Genomic DNA, 14,875 nt, shown 5'->3' with positions numbered 1-14,875 from the left:
GAGGTGGTTCAGACACCTCAGGGCCTTGGGGGCTGCTCTGGGCTCTCCCTGGAACCACAAACCAGCACAGGTCACACACAAGTTTGTTGCTTTTCGTTTTCTCTACAGCTCAGGGACAAAATGAAGCCTTAACCTTGTAATCTACCCAACGTGTCCCCCGGTAGCACTTCTGGATTTAGAGTTGGGAAATTACACTTCAGGCCTGAGAAGTGAGGAGGGAGAGATGTGATTTTGAGCACAGCCGATGAAAGATGGCCGTTTAGATCAGAGAATCACAAGACCAGGCTAAATATTTCAGTTTTCATGACTATACTTCCAAACATGCCTTTCCTTATAGCATCAATAATTGAAGAGAGCAGTTACACATTGACGAAAAGAAGATAACAAGATTTAGTGAAAGGATTTTATCCTTGGCGGTTTTGGTTTGAGAGGTAGGGAGGGTCATAACGTGACAGCAGTCTCTCTGCCACCTGTCACGGTGCGGCTTTAGGGGAAACATTCTGTCCAACTTTCTCCCCGAAGGCGGCTCAGGCCATCCAGCCCACTCTGTCTGCTGCACAATCACTCCTCTGTTCGAGACTGAGGGTGGGTCCCGCTCCTTCCACCCACATTGCTGTGAAAACAACCCAATCTCAAACACACTTTCACTCTGGCATATCCATGTGTAAATACACACATACACACACTTCTGGACCCACTTCTAAACCCATTGCCCACCACGGTGCAGCAGGACCTATGGGAAACCTAACCCCATTCCTGCCACTTACCATTATACTCCTGCCTGTCCGCTTTATTGAAAACACATGTATGAGTGTGTGCGTGTGTGCTTAACACATAGATGCATGCAAATGTGAGTGTGCCAGGGTATTCCTACTGTAACTTTGGGTGTGACTGTGCATACCATCTTGAAACCCTGACGATGTTGGCAGGATACACGATTCCTGCTTTTTCACACCCTCACTCCTAGCCTAATTTTTGCTCACTCCTAAGGCATATTTACAAGAGCAACCAGTCAGAAAAATCTAACCATGCCACCGTCTCAATAATTACACCGGATTGTTTTAATTTAGTAGCTACACTCACAACCTCCTGTCACACATGCATCTTGTTACGCAAATGTGTCCGTCACATGGTTGAATGAGTGTCACTGGGGCGGTAGTCAACTAAAGAAATTCTTGTTTGACTGTAATTTGTCCTACTATTCAACCAATTGATCGGTTGATGGGAAAACAAAAGACAGTGATACCAAAGTGCGGGACGCTAAAACGGTCCAAAGCACTCTCTTTCTCCCCCAAGCACACAGTAGTGGGATGATCTATCTGAAATGATAGTAAGAATCATGTTGTTCTTTATTGATGAATAGAAGTAAAACAAGTAACCAGGGCACAAAATGAACACCATTTACCCAAATTATCCCTTTTCCTCCAGCTCAACAAGCAAGCAAGCGAGCGAGCGAGAGAGAGAGAGAAAGAGAGCAGCCGTGTTTCAGCGTGCGAGAGTGAATGAAGAGAGGGACCAGCGTTATGACAACAAAGCTTTGAATCAAAGTAATAAAACTTTATTTTCTGATTGCTACACTGCGGTTACGTTCTAAAGTACAATAAACACATTCACACCTCACAAACCTGCAGGGATCTCTTCGTTTCTGTGTATGTGTCTCCGCTCGTCATCACACAGCAGAGAGACGGACAGGGGAACACCCCCAAGTGGGGCCCGAAGGCCCTTTGCCATTGCACAGAAATGTCCAAAACACAGCAAAATAAGAAGAGCCAAAACACATGCAGAGGGTAGGTCACTGCAGACACCACCACACACTTCTAGTGGGTTATAAGAGAGGGATTCTTTTAGAATACATTATTTTTCAGGAAATTGTTGCTTGTTGTACTTTAAGTAGTACCAGGGATTGTCCAAACAATAGGAATTTAGTTGAACAAGAGCATCTGGACCAGTCAATCTACCAAAAGGTGTCAGCTCTACAACTCACTTGTACTGAGTTACGTTACTAGTAACGTTCCTGTAACATTTGTGCGATACACGTGTGTCTCATTCTGCCTTATGAAGTGTGCTGTAATAAATGTATCACTCGATTTTCTCTTCTGGACAAAGAAAATAAATTCTGTTTCATAAGCCACAAACCCAATAAGTGTGCCAATTTAAAAGGTGTGTAGGTGATGCAAATACTTGTTCCCCTCATTGCACAGGTCAAAGAGGTAAAAAAAAAAAAAAAACTTTTCTATAGCCACAATCGAAAAAGTACTCCCTCTCTATATTTCAATGTTAATTCAGGCCAACTGCATGGATGAATAAATGAATATCAAGCAAAATACTTTATATACAGCGTGTGAGAAAATGGTTCTGAATAAATGTCTTATCATTCTTTACTTGTGCACTGTCAGAGTTTGAACAGACCAAAATCAGCTAAGAATGTAAAATTATGAAACTGAGGAGAAAATATTAGAGAGATTACTGTAAGAAGCAGGAATGCGCATGCAATGGCCATTAGTTTGGGCAGCAAAATAAGTATTAAATTCCATGACTAATGAAGCTTGTAAGAAAACAAACGCTTTTCTTCCCTCATATCCTACATTTGCATCTTACCGCTGTGACACTGCTTCCTCTCACACCAGTGGCCAAATATCACGAGAGCATGTCACTCTTTCTGTCACCTGTGTCCAAATGATCTATACATTACATTACATTACATAGCTGACGCTTTAATCCAAAGTGACTTAAGTGCATTCAACCATGAGGACAAACTCAGAACAACATGAATCGAGAAAGTACAATTTCTTCAATAAAGTTAAACTACAAAGTGCTATCAGTAAGAGACATTTAAGTGCTACTAAAGTGCTACTACGGCGCTACCTTCCCTATTCAAGGTATAGTCGAAAAAGATGTGTTTTTAGTTTGCGACGGAAGATGTAGAGACTTTCTGCTGTCCTGATGTAAATGGGGAGCTTGTTCCACCAATGAGGAGCCAGCACAGCAAACAGTTGTGACTTTGAGTGTTTAGCTCGCAGTGACGGAGCTACAAGCCGATTGGCAGAAGCCGAGCGAAGTGACAGATGAAGAGTAAGTTGAGTATTCCATGTCTGAAAACAGAGCCAGAAAGCTGGTCGACAGAACACAAAAGAACTTCGCTGTGTCACTCTCCTCTCAGGTCGTCACATAATTCATCGTCCTACTCGCCAACAACTTAACATTCAGCCACAAAATATGGCAACGAGGACAAATCACTTTGTGTGAAAATCCACCCGCACTCCCATTGTATGCGATGACACAGGGGGATCCTCCTAATGTATAATGATGAAAATGTTCCGCCACTGTCTTTGCTTCAGTGTAAGAGACCCATGAGCCGACATATGGTTTGCTGTATTGCAGCCGACACTGACGTATTGCTAGTCAGGTTGGAGTGGTGCTCTCATCAAGAAGAGGCTTGTCCAAACCACTTATAGAGATCATCAGAGACACAGAGCTCTCCCTCAGCCTGTACTCAGTCCAGAGTGGGCGTACCATGTCTTTTGAGTATGAGTGTGTGGTAGGAAACTACAGACATAGGATAATAAGGGGTGGGGGGGGCAATACTTCTTACGTAGACCACACACATGCACACAAAAATAATCAACACACATGCATGCATAAATACACTCACACATATGCCCACTGAGACAAAGTTAAAGACCTAAACAAGACCAAATCACAACCACCAGCCAAGAAACACAGGCCTGCACTGTTGCTGCGCCCCTTTCCAGCGACAGAAAGAGCAAACGAGACTCAACATTTTCCACGGCTGGTTGCATTAGTTAAACGCTCTCAGAAGTGATGTCTCTTTGATGAGCTCTGGTAAGTGATATAATAATCACAATGGCACATGCCAGAGCACTTGCCCATATTGCCCCGCTAGCTCAATGCCCCGAGGAGAGACTCGGACAAATAAACAGATCCCATTCCTAAAAGGCATGACTGGTAATGAGGAGACAAGCCCTTGCAGATCAACTCCCTCCCCATTACCACCACAACTCTCCCGATAAAGTGTTCGTCCTGTTAACATTTCTCACTCACATCAGTGGTATCGTCAATGCTGGAGTCAGGAGGGGAGTTTATGCTTCCACCGACCAAGGCCCTCCGTCTCTGATGAGAGCACACTGGAGGGCTTTGTGTGACTGGAGCATTTTAGACAGACACAGGGCTAAACAGACAAAGAGACAGACTGACACACAGGGGTGAACATAAATTGGATAAACACACACACACACAATACCCCAATTGATCATTTCTCCGACCAATGCTTCAGATGCCCCATAACTCACTATGGGTCTACAACCATGAAGGGCAGTGATACACTGGCTTAATTTTGAGACAATAAAGTAGATGGGCAATTTTATAAAAGAAAGAAGAAAAAAAAATTCAACCTGTATTTTTTCATTATAGTTTTGCTCCTTACAAGCCATTTTATCGACACCAATTTTGTCCCAACTGACACCACCCATACCTGCTGCAAGCAATATCTGCTCTCATCGTCTCCAACAGAGATATCTCTTTTTCCCCTCTGCAGAGCATAAAAGACACATTTCCGCAGCATGCCTTACACATACATGGACCACAATCATAAGGGCTATAGTGTTTTGGCAAATTCTCAAAAAACAGCTTTATTATCTTAACTGCCTGAAGTCAAGAGGTTTTATTTGTTTCTAATGCAGAGGGCATTGTTGGTCATGAGAAAACTAGAGGCTAGAATAAAATATAATGAAAAAAAACAAAGACTCACAGGTGATTGTATATATATATATATATATATATATATATATATATATATATATACACACACACGCATATTTTGAATATAAAGTCCAGAGGTCAAGTCTTTTTCATCTGCAGACATGCAAACATGGAAATTGGAGATAAATTCCTCAAACAATTCTTAGTTCAATTCTAGTGAAGAAATTATGTAGTTCTCACCAACATGTACTGTATGTGTATCCCTGAGGTTGAAAGAGTATATTGAAATTATTTCATTCCTCATAAAACATTTAGAAAAGTCTATTGTTTACACCCACTGTCGATCCGTACGGATCCCCCCTCACGGTTCGGCATGCGTGTGAACCGCATATTAATTACACAGTTTAACGTTTACCATCAGTGTGAAATAAAGTGTCACACTTATGCGATCAGGAAATTGGAGTTTATGTTTTCTTGTCGCCGATCGCTGATAATGTTACATTGTAAACAACCACCGTGTTTAAATTGACAATTGGAAAACATATGTTCTATTTGGTTACATTATGGTATTGAGCGAAGGTAAATTATAACGTTATGTGTTTAAATGGAATCTTGTCAAATGTAGTTTTGATGAGATATTTGAATAAATCCAGTTGTTTGAAGGAGATTTTTTGACATGAATATATACAGATATTAGACATAAATTATGAGCGGTTTAACTTGCGGATGCTATCTCCAAGCAGCTTATGATACATCATTAAAACTACTGATGACAGGATTTGTACTAATAATTAAAAATACAATCTTTTATTTCCTTATCATTTAAATGGTGTGCTTTTACAAAGAAAGAGACTATGAATAACTTTAACAAAGTAAAAACAGTTTGAATTGTGTGGTTGAAATAAAATATGTATATAGTGAGGAGTCGTGTAGACCAGCTGCTATAATCAAACAATAAAATGTATCTGTATCTGCCAATGTGGATCACTAATGGTTGGCAATTAGTAAGGGCAGCAAAAAAAAAACTTTTTTCTTTTGTGCTGGTCCGATCTGTGATTCCGATCTGTGAGTCTGATCCGTGAGTCTGATCCAATATACAATCAGAACCGTGAGTTGTATGATCTGTTGGACCACTTTAAAGGCTTTTGATGAGATTAATCAGTTTTGATCATACCAGTATTATGGCTGATACTACAGATAAGCTACTGCTGGCATTTGGTCTGGGAAATTGCCCCCTTCTATAAATTAGTCAAGAATGAAATATCATGAATGATAACAATTACTGAAAAAGAGGAATAAAAACTACACTAAAATACTTACATAAGCCACAACTGGACTAAATAGATTAAATATATACTACCATCAGCATAGCTTGATCTGTATGCTCTTCATTTTCCATGCTCATACACCAAAAGGGTTGATGGAACGGTGTGCTTGTTCATAGACTCAGAGGTCAAAGTGTGTGCATATGAAGTACCAAACAAATAAATATGATTTGGCACATCAGTTCAATATTGACATATCCACAGACTCCTCAAGTTTCTTTCTGCCCATTCTTTATTTCCTGCCTGGTAATAAGCACCTGAATACATAAAAGATGTTGCTCAAGTCCTTCCTGTTTATATTAATGTTTTATTTAGTGTTTTGTATTATCATAATCAAAGTTCCAATAAAAATAACAAAGTAGAATAAAATATACATATCAAGTGACAGCCTAGTTCCGTAACCTGTCCCGTACAGAATCTTGATGTTATGTTAACAAACAAATTAGCATTTAAATGACTCCTGCATTTTATCCTTCAAGGTTATGTTGTTATGGATATTAAATTAGAGTGTGTGGATTTGCCTGTGTGTGCACTTGTGTTTGCGTGAGTCTGCGAGAGTGTGTGTATATGTCTGTGTGTGGTCCATAAGCTGCCAACCGACAAGTCCCCCAGAGAGGTGTTAGAGCAGGTTTGTTTAGGGTTGATTTGGGAGAGAGTGGGGTGAATGTGTGCATGTTCCAATGTGTGTGGATTTTGGCCTGCACATGCTAGTCCAGACTTTTTTCAGCGGAAGATTTAATATAATATTATATTTTCTCCTGACAGACAACATTGTCTTAGTTGAAAAATTCTCCTTTGCTAATGTGTATTTATAATTATATTTCGGTCTTTTCTCAAGGACGAAAGACAACTCACAGGTAGAGTGGTTGGTTCGTCCCCGTGCTGGCCTGCGTTGGATTGTTATCATTTTGGCTGAGCTCCTAGTGCAGCAGTCACAGTGATGAAAGTGTCTGGACTGTTATTGCAGAGGTGCTGCACAGTGACTGTTTGAACTGTACACAGTGCTTAGAAACACACTGTACCCGCCAGATGGCTCAACAGCCAGTTTATAAAGTAAATTCTTAAATAGAGGCGTTAAATTAGGTCTATTTTTCCATCTTCATTGGGGAGGAATCAAGACCTTCCGAACTTGATTCTACAAGATGATCTCCATCTGCGCTTGACTCTTCGCCAATCTCTAGTTACTTTTTAAATCTAATCTTAAACCTGTTTAATACAAGAAAAGTTTCTCATTAATCTGAGAGTATAAGAAGTTCTTGACAATCAGCGACATGCTACTAAACCAGTTTATCAGTCAACAGGAAGAGCTATAACAATGTGTTGGGTCGCACTCGTCCTGCATACATGTAAATCTGCAGATGATATTGTGGAGTCCACACTTAATCTCTAAAGCAAACTAATCTCCCCTTTAATATAGTTGATTCCTAAACCTGCTCAAAAACATGTTGTTTTTAATCTACCCCTCGCCGGCTCAGCCGCCATAATAAAATGTGGATTAACTTGTAAGCTGCGTGATATGTGGAGGTTTTTTTCTGATTCTTATGGCAGAGCGTCTCCCTCAGTCTGCAACTGTAAATATGTATACTAATATAGTAGCTCATAAAGTCTTTAAAAACACCTCCCCATGGTATTTCAGACAGAAAAGCACAAAACAAACACATTCTCATACACGCAACACACATACAGTGATGACTTTGCCTGAGGCAGAATACAAGTATATTAGGTCTATAGTTGTGTTTGCTTTAACTCATTCAGTCTTTCTTTAAAAGGTAAAGTCAAAATGTTTTGGGAATTGCTGCAGGTGTTTATGCGGGAAAGGTCTTTACAACCTATTATGACATGTTGAGAGACTGATATAATATTTCCTGACTTTCCCTGGTTAAAAAACAGACAACCATTACATAGTCCTTGGTCTACCCACACTCTTTAATCCGTAGGTGGAGTCCAGAGATTTGGTATAGCATGCACAGAGCTCCAATGATCAAGGCCATTTGGGCATGGTTACAGTTGGGCCCACTCCAGCCTATTAAGCCATATGAAACAAGAGCTACACTTCAGATCATCACTTGGACATTTAAAAACACACTGATCCATCATAGGGAATGACAACCTGGAAGCACTCAGACCCCCAAGTAAACCATTTCCTGAATCCCTACCTCCCCCAATCGTCCAGGCCAGACATTTATTTATTTAGCATTGCTATATCCTGTGCAGTTTGGACCAATGCAAAAAATAATTTGGGGATTTATGGAGCTTGGTTTCAAACGTAGGGTCTATAGAGGAGTGTCTGATATGTTCTTGTGGGTTTGTGACAGGAAATAAAGATTTACAAACCGAGAGGAATTTGCTTTAAGACATGCCAGTGAAAGGTGGGGTGTTGTTATTCCAAAGTCATAAAATTCCACTTCCACCCCAGAAACACATATCCTGTAAGTCCACATCAACAGCACATATCGGAGCAGGGCTCAGCCTCGAAGGGTTTATATCCTTCTATCTGAAAAGATCTTCAGACCGATGGAAAAACATCAAAGCCAGACACAAAAATTATTCAAACAAATACAAAAAAAGCACAGAATGAAAGCAAATTATCTAATGTATTCTACCTCATAACACTATTTTATGAACTTCATGGCATGTCAGCTTCAATGAAATTAACCCACAATCAATGTTACATTGTCAGTGTACTTCCTGATGAAGGAGGCTCTGTCTTCAGTGAATGATTATTTGTTTCACAGCACTTTCACTGCACAACCAGGTCTGAGGATGAATCACCATATATTTGGACAGTCCTACAAAAAGCTGTGGTTTATCGGCTGGTCAGACCCTTCTTTCATTACTGAAATGCAAAGAACCTCAATCAATGCATAAAACTTCTATCAATGCGTAGAACCTCTATCAATCCGTAGGTCCTCTGTCAATGTTAGGACCATTGTCTATGTGTAGGAGCTCTGTCAATGTATTTGGTGGCGAGGTCGGTCTCTGTCGGTCTCTCTCTCTCACACACTCAAACACACTCACACACTCACACACGCACACACAAGGGAGTTGAAAGACATTTTTCAGGGGTTTGAACTCATCATTACCAACTCCAGCCTGGGGACCTGCTCAACCTGACAGCCTTGTTGATAGATTGTAATTGTATGGTCGCAATTGATTGACTGCCCCTCACTCAATGTAATATGCATTTGTTGGAGGTTACAGGTAAAGGGAAAGGCAATAATGACTTCCCTTCTTTTCTTTTGGCAAATGACCCTGTACAAACTCTGTTGGAAATGTAACCATATTGAAGGGTGAAGGATACTTTTGGATTTCACTGTGGATATTCTGCTTACGAGGCAGAAGATGGTTCTGATTTCCCTTTTAATCAAATTTCATTTATTCCAATGGAGGAGAGGAAAACACTGGTTTTGGTGCAGTCTCTCTCTGTGTTCTTTAAAACCAGTATTTTCCACCAGCAGCTCCAGGTAATTAATCATCCATACATGCTTTAAAACATCAGTGACTCTCTGCGCGCTGTTCTCTCAGTCAGTACTTTCTTTGCCTCTGTTGTCCCAATATGTGAGTGATTACCACTCAACCAAATATATTACATATTCCAAAGTGTGGAAAATACACATATGGCGTGGTCTTTGAAATAGCATTTTATTTGAAGCATCAGCTCAAAAGAAAAAAGCAGGCTGAATGGAGTGGGACTTCCAATGTACAGGTGCAGCTAATGAAGTTGTATAAAAGGAAAGGGGAAATGTACAGTAGCAGGTCAACATTTTTCACTTTTTTAACAAGCCCGAAGTGAGAGAAAAAATACTTTCTTGCCAAAGCTGTGTGTATTAGCCATCAGATGGCTGCCTCAGAAATATCTTGGCTGTGTTCAACCAATGGTTTTTCCTAGTATGGTATTTCTTGGTAGTAGTGGTATATATTCTGACTAACTTCAAAACAAATGTTAAATCATTATTACTGTTTTAAATAGAAACCATTCTGTTTCCATTTTGCACAGCCCATCTCACAGCAACTGCCATTTTCATGTCCTTGTTTGTCAGCAATTCATTGCACGAAGATGAACAGGTAGAAGTGCTATTTTTACGGCTGAGTGCCATTGAAGCAGAAAAACGTTTCCACTTTTTTTAAAGCAGTGCCTTGCTGTATCTGTTAAGAACGTTGAGACTGATTTTCAAGCATTGTGAAGGAATTGTAAGACGAAAACACGGACAACACTGGACAAAGCTCTGGTAGCGACCTGTCAATCCCAAGGTAGCCATGCCCTAAAGTGTACCCTGCTTTATCATCTATTTTTACTCTTAATGGGACTATAATTTACTCAATGAACATCATGCCTATTGAGGAAGACAAAGCCTAACCAGGGAAGCAAATTAGCAATGGCCAGAAATCCTATATGCAACACATCTGTATCTTGTTATTGTAACCTGTTATGTTATTTTATTTTATTGTCCTTGACAAATAAATAAATAAATGTAGCGGTCACTTACAGCTGTATATAAGAGTAACCCAGGGCCATCAGCCTGTTGGTACACATGCACACACACTATAACGTTCACCTTTTGTACGTTTTGCATGAAGGTGGTCACACAGGACAGTAAAAGTCACAGGATGAGAGGTTGACGCCAGAGATTACTTTAAATCTATTGAGGGCTCACCAAAGCTATGTTCCTTTCATAAGATAGAAACAGCTTCTACAACATATTGTATGACACACACGCACAGGTGCAGACACATGGCTCCCTCTCAGTGATACTCACATACTTTGCACACAAGTTCCTGTGTCTAACAATACCACCAGAATTATTTAGTTTCATTGAAGAGTGGATCTAAATCAAGCTTCTAAAAGCTACATACAAGTCTGAGATGTATCCTGGGTTATCTGACAAAGACAGAGGACATAATGATAAACAGATCAGTTTCACCTCCATCTGATTCTCCTCTTCCTCCTCCCCTTGCTCAGTCTTCACATCTCTCTGCTCTGCCATTCTGTGATATAGGACCTATACCCAGGCCTATCTTGGTTCACAACCGGATCACACCAGGCCAATCTTCCCTCTAGAAATAGAGGAGGGCCGGAAAAAGCCTATGTGCTCGAGAGCAGGAGACACATGGGAGAGGTAGCGAGTAGATTACTGGCATCTAAAAATATAATTGAAATATGGCTTTTGTTCTGCAATTCTCTCTCTCTCTCTCTCTCTCTCTCTCTCTCTCTGTATGTTATTTGTTGACTTTTTCTTTCATAAGGTGATAGATGGTTCACACACACACACACACACACACACACACACACACACACACACACACACACACACACACACACACACACAGGCTTTATGATAAAGTCTAGTAGTGTTGACCATGAGCCTTGTTTAATATTATACTTACATAGACACATTATTTAGGTGTGGCCTGGTTGCACATTATTGTTTTAAGCCTCGGCCTCTTGCTCTGTTTTACTGGTCTCAGAGGACAACGGGCATTGAGTACTAATTGGTTCCAGAGCGAACCATAACACAGACTCCACCAACGACTGTCCGCCTTCATCACCACAGGACCATAACGAGTGTTTTGCAAACAACACAGTGGGGCTGATAAGAGGCCAGGTGGGTAATTGATGTGGTTACTAAGTGGCTAATTTGCATTCTTTACGCATATCAAACTAAGCAGAGGGAGAGATAGGGGTAAATTGGACAGGGTTGGGGGGGAATTACAGTCATAAATGGCAACATGAACTAAAAATTGAGTCTAAAGTGCCTTGAATTCTTGGAGAAGACTCATTAATGAAGTGTTTCAGGACTTTGATGAGTTGAGTGTAAGTGCTGGGTAATATGGCCAAAAAGCTTCTCTGCAGCTTTAACAATTTGACCCCCTTAATAGTAGCAGTGCTTCCCAGGTCAAATATGTTCATGATTTTTAGTTTTTAGTGAGTTTAACTGAATAATGTAATTTGTTTTACGGATGTAATTAGACAAACTAGTACAAACGTTCTATTGGGAAACTCTTTTCTTCACATGTCAACCGCTAATTATAACACACAGTAGAAAACTGATGATTATTTTAGTCACATGTGAAAATAGGCTTCTTCTCCTTATGGTAGTCTTTCCCAGGATACAGTGTATATCTATATAACCCTAGCAGGCACCTGCAACCTTTCGGTGTCCAACGGACTGAAAAGAATGAGCAATGGACTCCTGAATCCATTCATGAATTGGTGACAATCATGTTGGTAAGTGATGTGGTGGTTCGGTTAAACCAGATTTTCAAATGTTGCAATAGTCAGCATGCCATCAAAAATTTATTAATTCTTTCCCTGGAAAACAGCAAAGGAAAATGTTAATTACTGTGCGTTTGAATCCACTAATGTTATGTCAATATTGAGATGAGTGCATGAAGATAAACAGCTGGTGGTGCTATTTTTCCGACTGGAAACCATTAAACCATAGCCGAAGAAAAGAACAACGATAAATAAATAAAATGTAGCGGTCACTTACAGCTGATAATTCATTGACAGTTGCACCCATGTTATCAACACTATTGTGTACGTAATGTGTGAAGGATATCACAATTATTTGTTTCTTTGTCAATGGCTAGACATACATTACATCACTATATAAATTCTAAGATCTTAGAGTTGAATTGCCCCTAAGCAAACGTTTATGTCAAGCCCTGCATATCTTGAGTAAATTTATTTCAGTCCACCATTTTTGGCAAACATATCACAACCATGTCTTTTGCAATAAATTAAGCATTTGTCAGGGTTTTGGTGGTATTTATGCTAATTGCCAACAAATATAGGGTACCAGGTGCTGTGGGAGTATCCTATAAACCTAATTTACAGATGCTATTATCTCACACAGCACAGTGTAAACTGTGAGCAAGAACAACTCTCTCAGGAATCCTGAAGACGCTTTGCGATAGGGGACCAAATTATGTACTTTGCAAAACACTGGTGGTGATTCAACAGGCATTTGGACACATAATTGAATGTTCTATGATCCTAAAAGTAGTGAGTGTGAATTTTATTTTAGGCATTAATAAACATTCTGTTTAGCTTCTCTTGTTTAAGCAAAGGCAGCTACATATTTGTGGGCATAGATCTATGTCCTTCCTTGAGGAAAGAATGGTTTAGTGACGATTTGCAGACTGCACCACAACAGTATGCTACTGATCCCAACGGTGGTCCCACCTGTTTTTATAAGTGCATTCTTCTCAACCGGTTCCCTGGCATGGCTCTGAGCTCCCTTAGGAGCACATCTGCTGCTTTAATGATCCACCAGAGTTTATGGAGGTCTCAGCACAGGCCAAAGCTGCACCTGCATACCCATCCAAACAAGTGGAACAGCACTTGTATTGAAAAAGGGACTCATGACGTAAATATTTCTTCAGTCTTACTTATAAAATCACATAATCGGACTGGCAAAATAGTGTGGGTGTGCATTATAGATGCTTTCTGGGTCGGGTCCGGGCATGCTTCGCACTGGCATACTACATTTTAATAATACTAGTACTATTATCGATACTGCTTATAGGTTTGGCTCCTTATCAATACTCTTATCAGTTCCCTTTGATTATTTTGTGAGATAAAAACAAACAAAACATGCATTAAAAAAGAATCAACACTGCTTTATTATTTATATGTTAATAAATATTCTTTCTTGAAAACAGCAGACACTGTAAATAAGTCACTGTTGTTGACTATACTATGTCAATGTCAAAAACAAAATGTACATTTTAGAACAGGGAGGAGTAACAGGGAGGAGAATATTTTGAGTTGAGAGCTTTTGTCATCTCCCTACAGTAAAGAAACAATTATGTTAAGGTTGGCTGGAATGGTAGTGAGACTATAGCAGCTTAAAAATAACTTAGAACAACACAGCTGCTCTCCTTAATAATAACGTTGTATCAAATCACTCAATATACACTGACAGACTTATTAGTTGTTATACCTAAATCCCTTTGACACTGGGGCGCTGGCCTTTAACAATAAACTTGGAAACAGCCCTCTGACACTCGTCCACGCTCCCCCATGTCATCTTCCCTGGAGCTGCTTGTGTGAGGGGAAGAGAGATAGAGAGATGGTAGAGAGTACATCCTTACAATACAGTCACAGGACAGACGTAGGCTAGACAAACAGTCATAAACTGTGCATGTCTGCAGATTTATGTTCTGCTTGTTGGCCAAATGTTTTCATAGATTGCTGGAGTTTCCTCCCTTACTTTTGAGGGTTTTATTGCAAAGAGTTCTTAACATCAACCACAATGTGCGTCTCACGCTGTACTGAGCCGGAATCGGTGTGTGTGTCTAAGTAAAGCACGACTCCGCCTCTTGTGCAAAGACAGGCACAGAGGCAGAAGGAAGAGGTTTTGCAATGCTCCTTTTTCCACGGTCTCACTCCGTAACTTTTAAAGTATCGATAGCAGAACCGTTAACTCCGGACCTTATCGATACTCCGGGTATTTACTACTGTCTTAGCTGTTCCCGTTTAGAACCGGGCATCCCTAGAAATAATGGGACGCTGCAACGCCACCAAAATATCTGTTCTGTGCTCAACCCCAAATCCTCCTGCTCCCCCCTCACATGTTCTGCTTGCTGTCAATTCTTCTTCCAGTATAAAGAATCACCGAGGCCACCTGCACCAGATGCTGGCTAGGATCATTAGGCGTGTGGCTCAAGGAGAGGTGCTTACCCAAAGAGGAGAGCAGTGTACCAATCCCACTTGCCAAGGGATAAGAATCTCCATGGGACTCTTAAGCTGAAAGGAAGAGAGTGCTGAGCCTCTCTTGAACAGATGAAGCTAAATAAAACCAAGGCTATTTATCAGTGTAGAAGCC

This window comes from Cyclopterus lumpus, chromosome 3 (assembly GCF_009769545.1).
Source record: "Cyclopterus lumpus isolate fCycLum1 chromosome 3, fCycLum1.pri, whole genome shotgun sequence".
NCBI lineage: Eukaryota > Metazoa > Chordata > Actinopteri > Perciformes > Cyclopteridae > Cyclopterus > Cyclopterus lumpus.
Note: the sequence above shows the minus strand (reverse complement) of the source record.